Source organism: Hemitrygon akajei, chromosome 13 (genome assembly GCF_048418815.1).
Source record: "Hemitrygon akajei chromosome 13, sHemAka1.3, whole genome shotgun sequence".
In the NCBI taxonomy this organism is placed as follows: domain Eukaryota; kingdom Metazoa; phylum Chordata; class Chondrichthyes; order Myliobatiformes; family Dasyatidae; genus Hemitrygon; species Hemitrygon akajei.
This window is the reverse complement of record NC_133136.1, coordinates 110,239,253-110,257,100: the sequence shown is the minus strand read 5'-3', so window position 1 is coordinate 110,257,100 and position 17,848 is coordinate 110,239,253. Positions and strand designations below refer to the sequence as shown.

The following is a 17,848-nucleotide window of genomic DNA, read 5'->3' as shown; positions in this document are numbered from 1 at the left end:
CTATCATAGCGATGGGGTGTGTAATTTATAGATTTTTATTGTTAAATTGCTTTCTTTGTACTTTTATAATGTTAAAACAACATTTTCTGAATTAGTTTTTTTTTCATCATCAACAGCTCCCAACTGGAATTTTAATTCAAATTTTTACTTGCTGGAATTAGTTTTGGTCTTTATGTTTTTGTAATTTTGAGGTAAAAGTTACAATCTATCTGATGACAAGTAATTAAACTTTAAACATGAGTTGCGAGTATGAGTAGCTCACTTGACCCTTCAAGCCTGCACGTTCTTTTAATAAAATTACACTCAACCAGCTCAAGATATTTTTGATAAGTTCATTTTTCAGGATTTGCGGACCGCTAACATGACCAACATTTGTTACAATCCTTATTTACTCCAGTAATCTGCTACCTTGGACCCCTGTCACCCCTCTGATGAGCGTACTCTCACAACACTCTTAGGTAGGAAATTCTAGGATTCAGAGCTGGTGATGAAAAGGACTGGTTATTTGTTTCCAAGGCAGTATGGGGTGCAATTTAAAAGGGAACGTCCATGTGGTAGTGTTCCCATGTACCACAAACCCTTGTCCTTCTCGATGGCAGAGGTTGTAGATTTGGGAAGTGTTGTCAAAGATCCTGGTGAGTAAGTGCAGTACACTTTGTAGATAGTGCACGCTATAACTACCGTGCTCTTAGGGGTGGTGGGAACTGAAACTACACTTCTCCAGGCAAATAGTGTTTGTCATCACACTGCTGACTCAAGTCTTGTGGAAAATCTTTGGTGTGTTGGGGATACAATTCTGACCAGCACAACACAGGAAACGTGGCTGCAGTGTAAAGAGAGTAGTCCTGATTTATGAACATTTTAGTCATGAGAAAAGATTGAATTGGCTAGAATAGGGGTGGGTGAGAGGAGAGTTGATCGGAAGAATATGAGGGAGTTGAACAGTGTAAGTGAGGGACTTCAGCATGGAAATAGGTTAGTCAGGCCTCTGCTTCCATGCCAACCAGCACTTGTCCTCTTCACTTCTTCAATGCTGTCAATGACTTTTGTATGTTCTTAAGCAGTGTATTCCCAGTATCTGTTCTCTGGGTGTAAAATGTCCACCTCAGGTCTCCTCTAAATCTCTTGCACCTTACACAAAGTCAATATCCTCTCGCTCTATCTACATTTGATATTTGAAAGCTTTCCAGCAGTCTATATCTCTCATCATTTTATATACCTGAACAGTTTATCTATCTTTTATAAATCTAGTCAAAGCATTGATAGTGAGATGATGGAATGAAATTTTACCAGACAGTGGATGGGGTCTGGAACTTGCTTGCTGAAAGAGCAGTAGAAGGAGAAGTGCTTGTCACCTTTACAAAGTACTTGGATGTGCATTGAAGAGCCAAGACCTCCACCGTGATGATCCCGATGTTGACAGGTCAGAGAAAGCCAGAGAGCTTCCTTTCCCAGCACAGACACAATGGACTAATGGCCCTTTTCTAAGATTTACTCTTCCTGAGATTTTGTTCAGAGTATAATCATTTTTCTTTTCAGATCTATCAGCCAAACAAATGGATCCTTCCACTGACATACTGGGCTACTGTTTTCCAGGATCTATTATCAGAAAGATTCCCTGTTGTAGCCTCAGCAAAATTCAGTAGTGGGGGAGGGGGGTATTCTGATTTGTAGGGACCAATAAGTCAAATGGCGGATTAAGTTTTGGCCGAGTCATCGGAGAAAGACAGTGGAGTTAGTGGGAAACAGAAAAAGACAATATTGGTATGTAACTGGAAAATGCCAACTGCTGAAAATGGTATTTAAAATGTGGAAGAGAGAGTTACGAAGGATGGATCAAATGGAGAGTGTACTATTACAGGGTTTTGCTTCTGATTCTGGTTTGACCCATTTCACTACTGTAATGGTTTGGAGACCGTCAAACATGATGGTCACAGATTAGCGAGGCATCAACATATTTCAGAACCCTGCATCAGAAGGAGAGACCGGGCATGGTTCAGTGGGTTAGAAGGGTATTTAAGGACTCTGTAGCAGGCGAGACCGGGCATGGTTCAGTGGGTTAGAAGAGTGAAATATCAATCTGTTGAAAAGGGTGAAGTTGGCAATTTTTCTAAGGGCCTACCTTCAGGTAGAAAAGTTACCAAGGAGGGATGTTTGGTAGTTCATTAGGAATCAGAAGTTTTACATAAATCTAATGGAAAAGCAGGTGCATTAGGGAAGATGCACATGGCAACACAATTGTGTTGAATGAAAGTCTTGCAATTGATGTGAGTGCTAAGGTGTTGTTGGGATTTGGTGAATAGTAAGAAGTGATTCCAGAATATGGTTTCAAAGAAAAAAGGCTTGGAAAGTATTGAATCTGGATACCATGACTTTAGGAAGTAAGAGTGTTTTGGGAGGGAGGGAGGGGAGTGCCCCAGGATCCTATACACTGAGGGTGGGCTCAGACAGCATTGAGAGGATAGTGCAGCAACTGGCACTGGGAAAAGACTACACTCCCTTGCCTTGATTCAGTACCTGTCTTTCCTGCCCATTCCCTTGCACCCATCATTTCCTTCCTCTCCCAACCCTTCCTATCATTATCTTTCTGCTCTCTCTCACTGTCAAGATTCTTTACCCTGCTCAGGGCAGCACGGTAGCATAGTGGTTAGCACAACGCTTTACAGTACAGGTGACCAGGGTTCAATTCCCACCGCTGCCTGTGACCACGTAGGTTTCCTCTGGGTACTCCGGTTTCCTCCCAGAGTCCAAAGCCGTCCTGGTTGTCCTGGGATGAAATCAGGGGGGATCACTAAGCAGCATTGCCTTGAAGGGCCAGAAGACTCTATTCTACACGGTATCTGAATAAATAAACTGTAACATCTTCCTCGTCTCACTTTAGCTTTGATAATTCTATTTAAGTATGAGATCACTCCACTCCCACACACTCCCCCTTTGCCCTTTAGGAATGTATCTAATTTAATTACATCTAAGTCCCAAAGATCTATCTATGCTATTTTCCCCATTGCAGCAGAGAAATGTAATTGAAGTGTTTTTAAAACAAGTTATAAGGGGTTTAGAAAGAGAAATAAGGTAAAACAATGGCTTCCATCAAAACTGCAATATAAATTTTGATTCAGCAGTACTTCCTGTAAACTAACTGTAAACAGAACATAAGCAGGTTCAAGGCCTGATTAGGGAAGTTCACATTGGTAGTTCATTGAAATTTCACAAGCGATGAGATTGATTAGAATTTCTTTATGCAGAACTATTGGAGAATGGATTGAATTATCACGAATACTGGCTTGTGTATTTTAGAAAATTCGATGAATTATTCACCAAATGAAATAATGGGAAATGAAAAGAGAGTACTATAAAGGGGTGGGGGATGTTTTCTAGCCTAACAGATCAGTGCATGGCTAACAGAGTTCTACACCATTGGAGATGCAATTATTTTGTTAGGACTTAAAAAAAAATCACTGTACTTACTCAACAAGGCAGATAAAGGATTGCTGGGCAAGTGCCAGAGTTACTTTATCTTTCAGCCAGCATCTGTATAACAACTCACTATCCTATTGCTGGCATGGGGACTTTTTAGTCAATTTACAACTTGGTTGCTGTTGTATCTCAGTGTTGACAATACTTCAAGATGAGTAATTTTGAATAACTTTGGGAATTCATGGGGTTGTAAAAGATGCTGTATAAATGAAAGTAATGGAACAAATGCTCTAAATTACATAATATTAAAGCAGCTTCCTTTAGGGATCTATGTATCTTGTGAATGATTTAGGCAAGTGATTGCTACCCACATATCCAAGATGCATTATAGTTAATGCAAATAGAGTTACTAAAGTAGAAACTTTATGCTTTCGATGGGACTAGGCAGTTTAAATGGTTCAGCATGGACTAGATGGACCAAAGGGCCTGTTTCTGTGCTGTGCTGTACTTCTCTATGACTCTTTGCCTCTATAAAAATGTTATCAGATCAAGTTGTTTGGTATGGCATGGCCTAGGTGGGGCAGGCACAAATCTGTCTGTTTGGGAGCCAGGGTTGGATGTCAATGTATTGATCCAGATCGTGAAGGATTAGATCAAGTGATTAGGAGAAACTGAGGCAAAAGGATTTCCTAATGGCAAATGTGAGGAGATTCAGCTTTGAAGTTGTATGGATAACTAGATATGTACTCTAAATGGTGTAAAGCTAGAAATAATGACAGTCCAACATACCTTAGGGAATATGGAACACAAAACAGCATGCAGTCTAGAATTTAAGAGAATATGCATTATATTTTAGCTGTACTGTATAAAGTCATATTTAGAACACACATGGCTTACCTTGAGAACATATGGACATCACACCATACGTATATTGATCTTGAAGAGAGTGAGGTATGGATTTGGTGGAACCTTTTCTCCAAGGGGCTCATTTCCATGGTTTTATTGTACTTCCCGGAATTTAAAAGACCATGATAATGACTTGATAGTCTTTGCCATGATATTACGGTCAGTTGGTAAACTAGAGAAAATCTATTTCCATTAATTAGGGAATTGCAACCAGGAGACCTGACTTGAAAATTAAAGCCGAACTTTCCGAACGAAATTTAAGGGGCAGTAGAAATTTGAAACTGATTCACGCGGGGCAGTTGATACAAGCTCAATTGTTCAAATTAACTGAGATTTCTGATAACCAGGCATATTTAGATGTGAGGGAAGCAGTCAGATTAAAATGCCGCCAATTGAATTTCAGATTAAATCGAGAATAACTTTCTGTTCCGAAGGAAGTCCTTTCCATAAACTACCTCATTTTAAATGTTCGGGTAGATTCCAGAAACAAGCCGAAGAAGTGTGGGAAGTGTACGGGTACCGCTGTGGTATCGAACCTGCAACCGGATGATTAATGATGTTTTAGCTGGCCGCAGTTGTGTAAATACCAAAGGTACCTTTAACGAGGCGGGGCGGGAGGATTTTGGGATCGGCCTCTGCCATCCGGAAACGGCGCTGTTTGTGCACTACTTTTTTAAAAAGAGAAGCACAATCTTTGACCGAAGTTTCACCACTCATTCCCCTGCAACGACAATCGAGGGGAAATCTGAGCTACAACTAGTTTACAAAGTGAGTATGTCCTGTACATTGTATCGTTTACGTTGTTACCATTGGAAATGTTTACTATACGCACTGCCGAATTTATTTCCTGAACACTGCAATTTGTAGTTCGTAATTGATTTGCATTTTTGCTGTAGTTGTCGCCGGCGTTGATAAATTATTTATTAATGCTAAGTTTAAACTATAAAGTACCACAGTTGTTGGATTTAGAAACTAAAGCAGAAAGTACTTGAAGACACCTTGTCAGCATCTCGGGAGTTAACTCTCCCCGCAGATTACGTAGTTTGAATTTATTTGGATCCTTTGAACAAGTAAGATTGTCTGAGGTCTTCATAGGGGCATAGACGGTGTCAACTTTCGTGGCTAAAAATAATTCACGAGCACATCTATTGGGAATGAAGGTGCTGCCAAGAAAGAGTTGCTAAAAAATACTTACACTTTACAGCAAGGGGAGGGGTGCACCGGGATCATTGTATGGCGTCCTAGGAGCACCTTAAGAACTACCAGCTGTTTTGGCAATGACAATCTGAAGCCCATTTCCACTCAGTTTTGTATTTCCTGTATTTACGGGTAGGTTAATTGCCCTTAGCGTCTTGATGAGCGGTAGAACTTGGATGGAAGATTAAATTAAAGTTGTCGTCGTTCAATTGTATACTCGCTGCGGGGAGGGCGTCACCTCTCCGTCCCTTTTTTTGGGGAGCGAGAGAGCCTGTGGGATGTTGAATTGTCGGGTGAACGATTAGCTCTCGTTGGACTGCAGATGGTGGTCTTTGTCTTTCTTTGGGGCCTTTGCTATTGTTTGCTTGGTGGGTGCTGATTTCTTTTTGCTGGGGAGGGTCGCTGCTTTGCTGCTGCTTGTGTGTGTGCGGGGGGGGGGGGGGGGGGGAGTAGGGGGCTTTGGGGTTCTTATGTTTTGCTGCCATTCTTTCTTTGGGGCACTCTTCTGTTTCATGGCTGTCTGCGAAGAGCAGGAATTTCAGGTTGTAGTTGGTGTGCATTCCCTGATATTAAATGGAACCATTCAACACACATACCATCAAACAAAACAACATTCTAATGGATAAAAGACACAACACAGCACATTTAACTCACACACCGTCTTACCACAAACAAATGCACAAATATTAAAATGCATTCCCGAAGACTGACATTTAACATAAGGCGTATTTGCGGCACAAGTTAAAAAATGAACAGGATAACGCTACTGGTGCTTCGTAAGTAGCAGTGTGACAGCAGCGCGCGTGGCCACTCCAGGAATGAATATCTGTTATCTGTAAGTAGGGGCCGTGCACAATCCTGATTTGATGGGGACGGACATGAGAAGCATGGAGGAACATCGGTGAAACTTTTGAAATGCCTGTTTCGCTGCCACTGCTACAGTGCAATTGAAAAATCTCCGGGAGGAAGGCCCCGAATCCTCGGCTTTGCCTGTTGCTTGGCGGCCGGGGCCAGGGTCGAAGCGCTCGGCAGAGATGGTGCTCGGTGTCGGAGGCGCAAAGTTTTTTGGACGGACTCGGAGTTGGCTGTGGTCGGGTGCTTCCAGAGGCTACATCGGGAAGCTTTGCGGCGCTGGAGGTTCACGGCAGGAAGAGTTTTTCTTCCTTCTACCGTCTGCGTGAGATGATGGGCTGTCGAGGACTTTGAGACATTCTTTTACCGTGTCCATGGTCTGCCCTTATCAAATTACGGTATTTCTTTGCACTGTTGTAACTATATGTTATAATTATGTGGTTTTTGTAAGTTAGTCTTGGTCTGTCTTTGTGATATACTGGAGGAACATTGTATCATTTCTTAATGCATGCATTACTAAATGACAATAAATGAGGACTGAGTGTCCTCACACTCTAAAGTGATGAAACCTGGGTGGTGGTGGCAGCAAGTTTAGTAAGCTCAGATGGGTTACCTGACCGGGTACGAAAAGCCTGTGCTGATCAACTGGCTGGAATGTTCACTGAGATCTTTAACCTCTCACTTCGGCAGTCTGATGTATCCACATGCTTCAAGCAGCTTCAGTTATACTGGTGCCCAAGAAGAACATGGTAACCTACCTCAATGACTATCGTCCAGAAGCACTTCCATCCACAGTGATGAATTGTTTTGAGAGGTGATGAAATGTGTCAACTCCTACCTGAGAAGTGACTTGGGTCCACTCCAATTTACTCCAGTTGATGTGCAGATTAAAAATTTGTTCATTCAGTATGTGGTGTGACCTGGGCGATCATGGCCTTTCTGTGTCCACTGTTATTCTTGGTAAATTTTTCTAAAGAAGTGGTCTGCCATTGCCACCTTCCGGGCACTATCTTTTACAAGAGAGGTGACCCTAGCCCTTATCAATACTTTTCAGAGATTGTCTGCCCAGCATCAGTGGTCACATAACCAGGACTTGTGATATGCACCAGCTGCTCACATGACCTGCTCCCATGGTCACGTGATCCTGATCAGAGGGCTAAGCAGGTGCAAAGCTGACAGAGGGAAGGAGTGCCTTACACCTCCTTTGTTGAGACGTATCTCCAGCCCACCACCTTAGATTAAAATTAGCCATGATAACTTTGGCTCCCTTTGCTATTTCCCCATTTATCCTTTCTGATCTTCTGTTGTTGGGATTCAATGCTGTTACCATCCCTAATTTCCCATTTAGCGGAATTTAACCAGACTAGCCACATCAATACCCTAGTTACACAAGCAAGTTAGAGGATGGTTTCGTGCAGCGAGTGACTCACCTCCTTGTACCCCAAAGCATGTTAGGATTGTGATCTGTTATGTACCCCGTAACTGGGTCACTTACCAGTAAAGATAGAGAGGTCCGTTGAAGTCTGATGGTACTATTTTAACAGTATTTATTGGTAAAAATACACAAAAATAATATCAGTGCAAACATACAGATACTATACGTCACCAATACTAGATCTAAAAGTATAATAATAATAATAATAATCAATAAGAAATAGCTCTATCGTTGTCTAGGGGATAATGTATTGTCCGATGGAAATATAAAAGTCACTCAATTTCATTCAGCCTTTGGTTGGAGTCAAAAGACAGATTTTTAGAACTTGCCAGCTTTTCCTTTTTATGATGTCGATCCTTCCAGAGTTCCGTTGGTGTTGGTTTCTCCTTTTAGCTAAAGCCGTTCTTCCGTGGTAAGGCCCGCCAATTCCTTGGCAAATGGAAAAGGACACATGCGGGCCCCCCACTGGCTGTCGCTATTAAACGCTGTCACGGGATTTCTAGCGTTTCTCCTGGTGCGTCTGAAGGGGTTGTTCCCCAGACCCTCTTTTATCCTTACTCACGGGGTCTCAGATGTCAGTCACGTTGGGATGATGCAATCCCTCAACCAGCCCACTCTGGTCATTCCCTGAGGGCTTCAATGAATAGTACAGTACTCAATACACAATTCCGTCTCCAAGAGACAATGGCCGGTATCCGTGGCTTTGTCTCTTTGAGGGCAGGACACACATTCCAAACCCTTGAGGATTCTCTCTCTCATTACCTGGGTCCCCAGACATGAATTAATAGCGATCTTGCGATTCTCAAAAAGGAGGGGGCTACTTTGTACCCTTCGGCCCCTCAGAGTTGTGGCACATTCGTAACAGATCAAACAGAGACACAAGAGAATCTGGACAAATAATCTGCTGCAGGAATTCCCACTGCTGTCTGTAAGGAGTTTGTACATGCTCTTTGTGATCATTTGGGCCTCCTTTAGGTGCTCCAGTTTCCTCCCACAGTCCAAAGACATACGGGGAAGTAGGGGGTTAGTTGGTCACCCGGGTGTAAAGTGTGTGGCACAGGCTGGTTAGGTTGAAAGGGCCTGTTACCCTGCTGTATCTTTAAATTCAGTGGATTGAACAGCATCTGGTTGCAATCTTGACATTTTAGGTTTAAACCCTGCATCAGGACTGAGAGTGGAGATGATCAGCACAGAGTGGAGGGGGGAATAAGGATACCAGAGTGATTGTTGGACTGAGGAAGGTGTGAGATGACAGGCAGGTGTTGCCAGGTGAAGGAGGTGAAAGGTGGTGGAGTTGGAAGACTTATCCAGGTGAATGATGGATGGAGGCAGACAAGAAGAGAGAGGTAAATGCAGTTTTAAAAAAAACACACACAGAGGTGTAAGGTGGGGAGAGGGGAGTGTGAAACTGGGAGCCGGTTGCTGAGGGAGATGAGCAGGAACACAAAGTGCTACCAGAGTTGGATATGGATTAGTAAAGAAGGTGAGAATGGGAACCATGTGAGGAGAAGGGAGAGATGAACAACCAGATGAAGTGGGGGTAAAATCTGCCTGTAAAAGTAGGTGGATGGACAAGGAAGCAGACAAAAATGGCTAAAGGGGGCTGAGGGATGGTGGGAAGAAGTCAACAATAGGAGGACCAGAGGAGCTGAGCTGGGGAAGTGCAGGAGAAGGGTGGGGTGTTCACCTAATATTGGAAAACTCAATATTTATATGTACAACATGCTGTACGGTTTCACTGCTAATGTTATGGTTTCTCTGTAGCAGCAATGTTTAGGTTATGACTAGAGATAACAGGGTTTGGAAAGCTGTTGTTCTTTCTTCTGAGTCTGGAAGAGAGATTTTTGCGGGCTTTTGCCGGGGAGAGATGAGGAGAGAGTTGGTAGACCACTGGACGGGGTGGACTTGGAGTGAGGGTCCAAAGGGCAGCGACGATCGGAGGAGGTGGATCAGTAAACTCCAACATTGCGCAATAGACTGTTTCATGAGACTGGGCCCTTTTTCTTTTTTTCCTTATTAACCATATAGTCAAAGTAAGAATTATAAAGCTCAATCATTTAATTGCATATTGTGTACTGTTTGTTATTTCGGGGTACTGATCTTTAACGGGACACATCGCGCAGCATCCACCCAAATGAGATTTCTTAAGTTTGGCTGGGCTGGGGGCCATCACCCCCTAGGTTAAGCCACTAGCCAAAACGAGTGTTACATATACAATTGGGCTGACATGAATATTTGTGCCGCTGAGACTATCGAGATGGAATATAAGGTGGCGTTCATCCTCTGGCCGTAGTGGGAATGGGAAGTGAGGTCAAAATGGCCTGCATCTGGGGGGCTTGGGATGGCTATTGCAGACTGAACGCAGGTGTCCTGTGAAATGATCACTGAATCTGATGTAGAGGCGGCCACATTGGGAGTACTGAATGCAATAGACAAGGTTGGAGGGTTGTATGTGAACTTCTGTCACACCTGGAAGGGCTGGTTAAGTCTCTTACGGAGGAGGTGTAAAGGCAAGTGTTACATTTATTACAAGATAGGGAAAAGTGCCAAGGGTAAGGAAGAAATGGGTGTGTTGGGAGTGGTCCTTGCAGAAAGTGTTAGGGAAAAGATTTAGCTAGTGGCATGATCGAATACTCATAGTTTGTGAAGCCTCGGTTGCTGTCAAGAAACTGAACACCAGAACAGAACAGCAAAACAGAGCACTTTGCTTGCACCAAACCACCACCCTAAATATTCATTCCTTGTATCTCAGGTGTGCCGCCTTTAAGTGCCTTACAGTCAATTGCTCTGAGTGCATCTTCCCAATCTGCCACCCCTATCACCAAGAAGGATAACAGGAGCAAGTGTATAGTCAAGTCAAGTTTATTGTCATTTAACAATATACTTGCATATATAACCATAATAATGTATATAGAAACCAGAGTGTAAAGCACAGTAGTACACAAACACACAATTACTTATGAAGATACATAAACACACAATAACTTGTGCTTTTATGCATTGTAGTCTCCTGCCTGATGGTAGAAAGTCAAAGAGGATGCTGAATGGATGGGTGGGATCCTCAATAATACCAAGGGCCCTGCGTGTACTGCGCTTCTGATAAATCTCCCTGAAGGGTGTTGGAGAGACCCCTATGGTAGAAATACCATAATTATCAGCTTCCTCGCCAAGTTATGCACCATCCTGATTTGGAAATTGGCATTCCTTCCATGTAGCTGGGTATAAATACAACAGCATTGTGGAGTTCACTTTCACTAGAAAGATTACAAAGGTTCAAGGTAGTGTTTCACCACCACCTTTGCAAGGGCTTTCAGGAATAGGTCATAAACATTGGGCTCAGTCATCCTGAAAAATTAATAAATGTTAAAAACACATTCAAAATGGATCAAGGAGGAACACATTGGATCCAGTTTTACAGCAAAGATAACTAGTAAATATGTGAGATCGAATTTCTTCAAGTCAGGGTTCACCAGAACTCCTCTCGTACCTGTATGAGCACATTACAAATCAAAAGGATATTCATTTATTTAATTCACCATATTATTCAGGTTATTGATTCTGCAAAGGAACACCAAGGACAGAAGTGTTAGAAGCGTACTTAAGTTTATCAATATTTCAGAATCGGGTTTGATATCACCGGCATACGTCGTGTCGTTGCAGCAGCAGTACAATGCAATACATAAAAGGAAAAACAACATGAAAATGTAATGTGTTTGAGTGTGTGTGTGATCACGGGTTCAATGCCCACTCAGATATTGGATGGTAGAGGAGAAGTAGCAGTTCCTGAATCATTGACTGTGTGGCTTCAGGCTTTTGAACCTCCTTCCTGATGGCAGCAATGAGAACAAGGCATGAACTGGGTAATGGGTGTCCTTCATGATGGAAGCCGACTTTTTGAGGCCTTGCTCCTCGAAGATGTCCTGGATGCTACGGAGTCTAGTGCCTGTGATGGAGCTGACTAAGTTTACAACTCTCTGTAGCTTATTTCGATCCTGTGCAGTAGCCGTTCCCTCTCCATACCAGATGGCAATGCTGCCAGTTAGAATGCTCTCCTCGGTACAGCTGTAGAAATTTGCTAGAGTGTTAGGTGACATACTGATAATTCAGTGATTTTTAAACATTTTCTAAACTGCTACAGCAGTTATACTTTGCTGCATGTCACATTCTACAGTTTTTATACCTTGCTGAGTATAATGGGTAACAGATTCCAAATACAATGGGGCTTGGTGGAGCCAAAATTTGGGGAGAGGCTGGAAGTGAGACAGTTGAGACAGAAATGAAATTATAACCCAAGTCACAGAGGGACAGATTATGCAATGAAGTTCACTTGTTAATGCCTCCTAGAAAACTTAACTGTCAGAAATAAGATTATGGAGTAACAGTTGATACAGGGAACACATACAGGATTGCACTGACTCAGAATAGCAGCTCATGCTTGACTTACAGAAAACTGGTTAAATTCCGAAGTGCTCACATAAATTGCTTAATTCCACTAAGTGGATATCAAGAATTAAGTGATTATTAATATGTGCCAGATGCTGATCCAGCTAAGTCTCTGGAAAAAATGACTCAACTTAGCACTAAATTAATCAAGATCCTTTAAGAAGATAAAACAAGTCAGAAAATCTGTGGATTGGTTAACTGTGTAAATGATGTATGCATGCAAATCCCCCCCTCTCATAAAGGGAAAAGCAAAGAAATATACCAGTTATAAATAAACTACATGATGGATATTTATGACAAACAGCAAATAGCTGGAGAAGAATAAACCAATTGTATGCGTTTTAGCAGTTCTCTGTGACAATCGATGATTCTCTACATAGTTTGCATTGGGTCAAGTTTGAAGTGAGGGTGTGTATGTGCATCTACTTTACAGTTAGTAGATGCAAGGGAAAAGCTGTGTTTGTTCTCCTAGGAACTGAGAAGGTTATGAGGGGATCTGATAATGCATTTGGTCAGTACAGAATGGACAGGAATAAAATGTGCCCATTGATAGAGGATCAAGAACTAGAGGGTAAAAGGATCAAAAAAAAGTTAGAAATTTTGTTTATTTTTTTTACGCATTGAGCTGTTGGTGTGTGGAACACACTGTTGGGTGGAGGTTGAAAGACAGATTCAATCATGGTCTGGAGTTATAGGGTAATGCAGCATGCAAACAGGCCCTCATGCTGACCACTGCATCCTCCCTGCTAGTTTTATGTGCTGGCATTCAGTCCATAACCCTCCAAGCCCTTCCCCTCTATGAACCTGTCTGAATGTTGTGACTTGACCACTTCCTCTGACAGCTTATTCCAGGTGTTCACTACCATCTGTTTAAAGACATTTTGTCCCCAGTCACCTTTAAATCTCTCCCCTCTTATTTTGCATTTGTGCCCTCTTGTTTTGGATTCCCCAGTCATGGGGAATAGACCGTGACCTTCCACCTGATCGAAGCCCCTCATGAGTTTTTAAACTTCTGTGAAATCACCCTTCATTCTCCTATGCTCCAAGGGATCCAGCATGGCTAAACTCTCCCTATGACTTGGGCCCTCTAGTCCTGGCAGCATCCTGGTAAGTCTCTTCGGCACCATCTCCAGTTTGAGAATACTTTTCCTATAACAGGGCATCAAAATTGTGCACAATAGTCCAAGTGTAATGGGGGACCAAAACTGTACACCGTAATCCAGGGGAACTTCAAAGTGGAACTGGATAAGTGCATGAAAGGAAGATGGCTGAGTGAGCATAGATGTTACGTAGATGCTGTTGAACTCCACTCTTCTAACAACAAGGACCAACATACAATTTGCCTTCCTAATTAGTAGGGGGTGATGCACCATCAATAACTCACGCCGAGACTTAGGAAGTGAGATATCGGCTTTTATTGACTGAAGGACAACACTACATCCTGGGGAAAATGAGGGAGAGCAGCAGGCCACAGTCGCCTTTATACAGGGGTCTGTGGGAGGAGCCACAGGGGTAGTCAGCAGGGTCTTGGGAGGAGCCACAGGAGCAGTCAGACAGGTATATCTAGTTCACCACAGGGGGCATGTTAATTTATTGTGATTCAGGTACAGGGACTTGCAGATTGCTCTGATCATTGGCATTTTTAAATGTTTCATTGTTTTTAAAAAGCTACATTTTTATTTTTTTCTCCCAAAATGGATGATACTTCAATAGTATATTCCATCTACCATATCCTTGCCCATTCACTTATCATGTCTATGCCCCCCTCAAAATCTTCCTTCATCCTTCTCCCACGCATTTTGTATTGTTAGTAAAACTCTAATAGTCTGACATCTGATTGTACAGCCATCTGGACAGTTTGGCCCCTGGCTCACTCTGTAATAGTGAATGTGAGCTGGTGGTGCAGAGTGCAACCAGAGCTGGGTTCATAGTCTCTTATGTGTCATTTTATAAAATGCACCACTTCTACTGGCTTCCCCTTCTCCATCTTGTTACTTACACCCTCAAAACATCTTCAACAGATTGATGTAATGTACTTTCCCTTTCATTAATGTTGCGCAAGTATACAATAACAAAATGGAGTTTAGGTGTAGTTATAAGGAGATCCAGCCACTCACCAACCCCACCTCCCGTACACGCAGGTGCTGTGAGAATCAAGTTTATGCCGTGCGTACACACACAATATCAAACTCACACCAGATACCATTATGGAATACACTTTAAAGATTTTACTAAAACTAAACTAAAGAGTACTATGCAATACAATATATATGAAGGAAAAGAAAATAAAGTAAAAGGCGCCAACTTATCAAAGTTCAGTCAGTTTAGTGCACATCATTGGAGCTCAACCATCTAACCATGTGACCCCTCGTCACTTTCCTCCGACCTCCACGTCCTTGCACCTGGGACCACCCGGGTGGTCGACCGAGCAGTGCGGTGCACGTCCACCTTCTTCAGCGTCTTCTTCCCGAATCCCCTGAAAAGACCGTGAAACCCCCCCCCCCCCCCAAGCTCCCAGCCTCACAAGACAAAATAACATTCCCCATTGGTCAACAAATGAATACAATCCCCATATCAGCAAGTCTAAAGCTAAACAACTGCGAGAGAAAGCACTTATCATACAAAGAAGCATTCCTACTCTTAACAAAACAAAGAAGCCATTTTGATTAACATACGCAGTACATTGTACAACTGTAAAGCTAAATTTAAGGCTAATCTCAAAGTAAAACTCTAGCTTGGAACTAAGTCTTGACTCTATTCAGAATGGTTTGTTTTTGTTGTAAGTTGTTGTAGAAATTACAATAGTTTTAAAAATTTGGCATAGGTTTTTTTTCTTTTATCACTGTGACAACCGTGACCACTCTAAAAGTTGCTTATTTGAGACTGTAACCATTTAAATCAGGTTCTTTCTTACTTTATGGTTGCATCATTTTCTATGGAGCTCAGCATTGTCAGTTAATAAAGGACTATTTTTGTGGTGGTGGAGAGAACTAACTTTTAAAATTATCTACTTCTGTTGCTATTTTCCAGGTTGCCAATAGATTTTTTTTTCCTTTAATGTAACATTGGACCTTGTACCATAAAATAAACTAAATTTCTAAACTGCTTAATGCTGCTTCTGTTCTGAAAATTTCTATTTAGTAAAAAGTTTTTTTAATGTTACAAAAATAATTAATCAGCATAAAGTCTGATGAAGTGTCATAATAGTTTCAGGATAGTGTGGAGGGCTGTCAGAGGTTACAGCGGGACATTGATAGGATGCAAAACTGGGCTGAGAAGTGGCAGATGGAGTTCTAGCCATGATCTTTGCATCATCAGTGGTGACGGGAGAAGTTCCGGAGGATTGGAGGGTATGGATGTTGTTTCATTATTCAAGAAAGGGAGTAGGGATAGTCCAGGAAATTATAGACCAGTGAGTCTTACTTCAGTGGTTGGTAAGTTGATGGAGAAGATTCTGAGAGGCAGGAGGTCAGCAGGAGATTCTCATGGAGTGAGCACTGTTTCAGATTCGCTCCATAACCTTTACTTTTTTTAACCTATGATCACCCTTATTTAACTTACTTTTACCTACACCAAAAGATTCTTGCTACTTTTTTGGACTTACCTTTAAGAGTCTATTGTGAATTTTGAAGAAATGAGTACAGAAATGGCTTTGAGATCTAAAGGGCGAGAACCCGGGAAAGATTCTAACGGGAACGGAAGGAAAAAGAAGACCGATCCTAAGCGCACTGAATTGACTTATGAAATGTTATTGGAGCTTTTAAATGAAAAATTTGACGAACAACAACAAATTTTCAAACAAGATATAAAGGCTTTTCAGGATTATATGGATAAGACTGATTCAGTAGTTAACCAGCAGCAAGCTCTAATCGCAACTTTGCAAGAGGACGCTCGGAAGCGAGACTTGATAATCGAAAAACTGGAGCAGAAATTATCTTCGATGATTAAACAGGTGGAAACACTTAAAGCCAAGAGTGTCGACTTTGAGAATCGGTCCAGAAGACAGAACTTACGCATATTTGGTCTCCCGGAAGGTATTGAACAAGGGGACCCCTCAAAGTATTTTGCTCAACTTTTAAAGGATGCATTTCCTTCTGTATTCCCAGACAGTCCTCCGTTACTTGATCGCGCTCACAGAATTATGCACCGATCACCAAGTTCTGCATCTAAACCACTGGTTGTTATTGTCCGATTTCACTATGTGCATGTCAAAGAGCAACTTATTCGTGTGGCTCGCCGTTTAGGGATGGTCAAATTCCAAGAATTCGATTTTTGATTAGTGGAGGATTTTAGCCCAGAAGTAATGAAGGCAAGGCTTCTTTTTAAACCTCTGATGTCCGAATGTTATGAGAAAAATCTAAAACCTGCGCTCTTATACCCTGTGAAGCTCAGAATCTCGCCTTCGAATGCACCACGGCGTGTTTTTCTCTCCACATCTGAAGCTCAAAGCTTTCTGGATGAGCATTATTCTACTGTTTGACTCTCGTTTTTAATAAATGAGTGATTTTGATCGTTACAAAACAGTTTTTGTTTCCAAAACCAGATTTTGTTTCTGGCTATTGGTGTAGGTTTACTCTACATTTTATATTCTAATTAAAGCTTTTTTTTCGACGTACTAATCTTTTTATTTTACTTACTTTAACCACTGTACTTTATCGTTGGTCATTATTATTAATCCTTCGAAGGTGAATTTTTTTTTTACTAAGATGGTGGTTTCTTCTCTAAAATATTTTTAGCTTTTTTTTGATTTCGCCTTTTTTTTCCTCTCGTCTTCTTCCTATAATGCATTTCTTATCACAGTTTAAATTTTTTTTGGTTTGTTTGGGTTTTAACCCGAATTATAAGTTACTAGTGATTATATTCCTTTTGTTTTTTTACTAGCAATTATATTAAGAAGTTTGTTTTACTATAGTGATCATTATTTTTTTTTTGGAGTTTGGGTGGATTTTTTTTATCCTTTATATACGGAGTTGCCTTCTGCTGATATGGGGGTAGATTTAGTGTCATTCCTCTTTCTTCCTAGCCTTCTCCTGGCTTGGGAGGAGCTTTCTCTTCTTGGGTGGGGGTGGTTTTTTTTTCTAAATCCATTGTTCTTTTTATCAGTTTTTTTTAGTTTTTTCATTTGGGCTGATTTTAAACTACTAAAATATCTGCGATGTTGTCACTTCCGGGTCCGCCCCTTATTTTTGTTCCTCTTCTGGGTGCATGAGTTCATAATTTGGTTATCCCTTTATATACCAAAGGGTTGATTTCAGAAATATGGCTCAGACCATTAATTTTGTCTCTTGGAATACTAATGACTTAAACCATCCGATTAAACGGAAAAAGATTTTCAAAGTATTCCAAAGACTGAATGCACATATTATTTTTGTATAAGAAACTCATGTGAGGAAAGAGGATAATCATCATTTTTTTAGGTTTTGGAGGGAACAACAGTACCATTCGAATTCGAATGCTAAAGTAAAGGGAGTTTCAATTTTTATTGACTCCTCTATTGCATTTGTCCAACACGATATTATTTCAGATCCAAATGGTAGATATTTGTTAATTACTGGGTTACTTTTTAACAAAAAGGTTGCTATGGTTAATGTTTATGCT

General features: G+C 41.5%; 1 protein-coding gene across 1 annotated transcript in view; it reads left to right on the top strand.

Annotated features, from left to right (window-relative positions):
- Positions 1-4,839: 4,839 nt before the first annotated feature.
- blvrb (biliverdin reductase B) overlaps positions 4,840-17,848 on the top strand; it is a 40,515-nt gene continuing 27,506 nt past the window's right edge. Inside the window, exon 1 of the mRNA XM_073065278.1 lies at positions 4,840-5,091. The gene's annotated coding sequence lies outside the window, so the exon portion shown is untranslated. The remainder of the gene's footprint in view (positions 5,092-17,848) is intronic.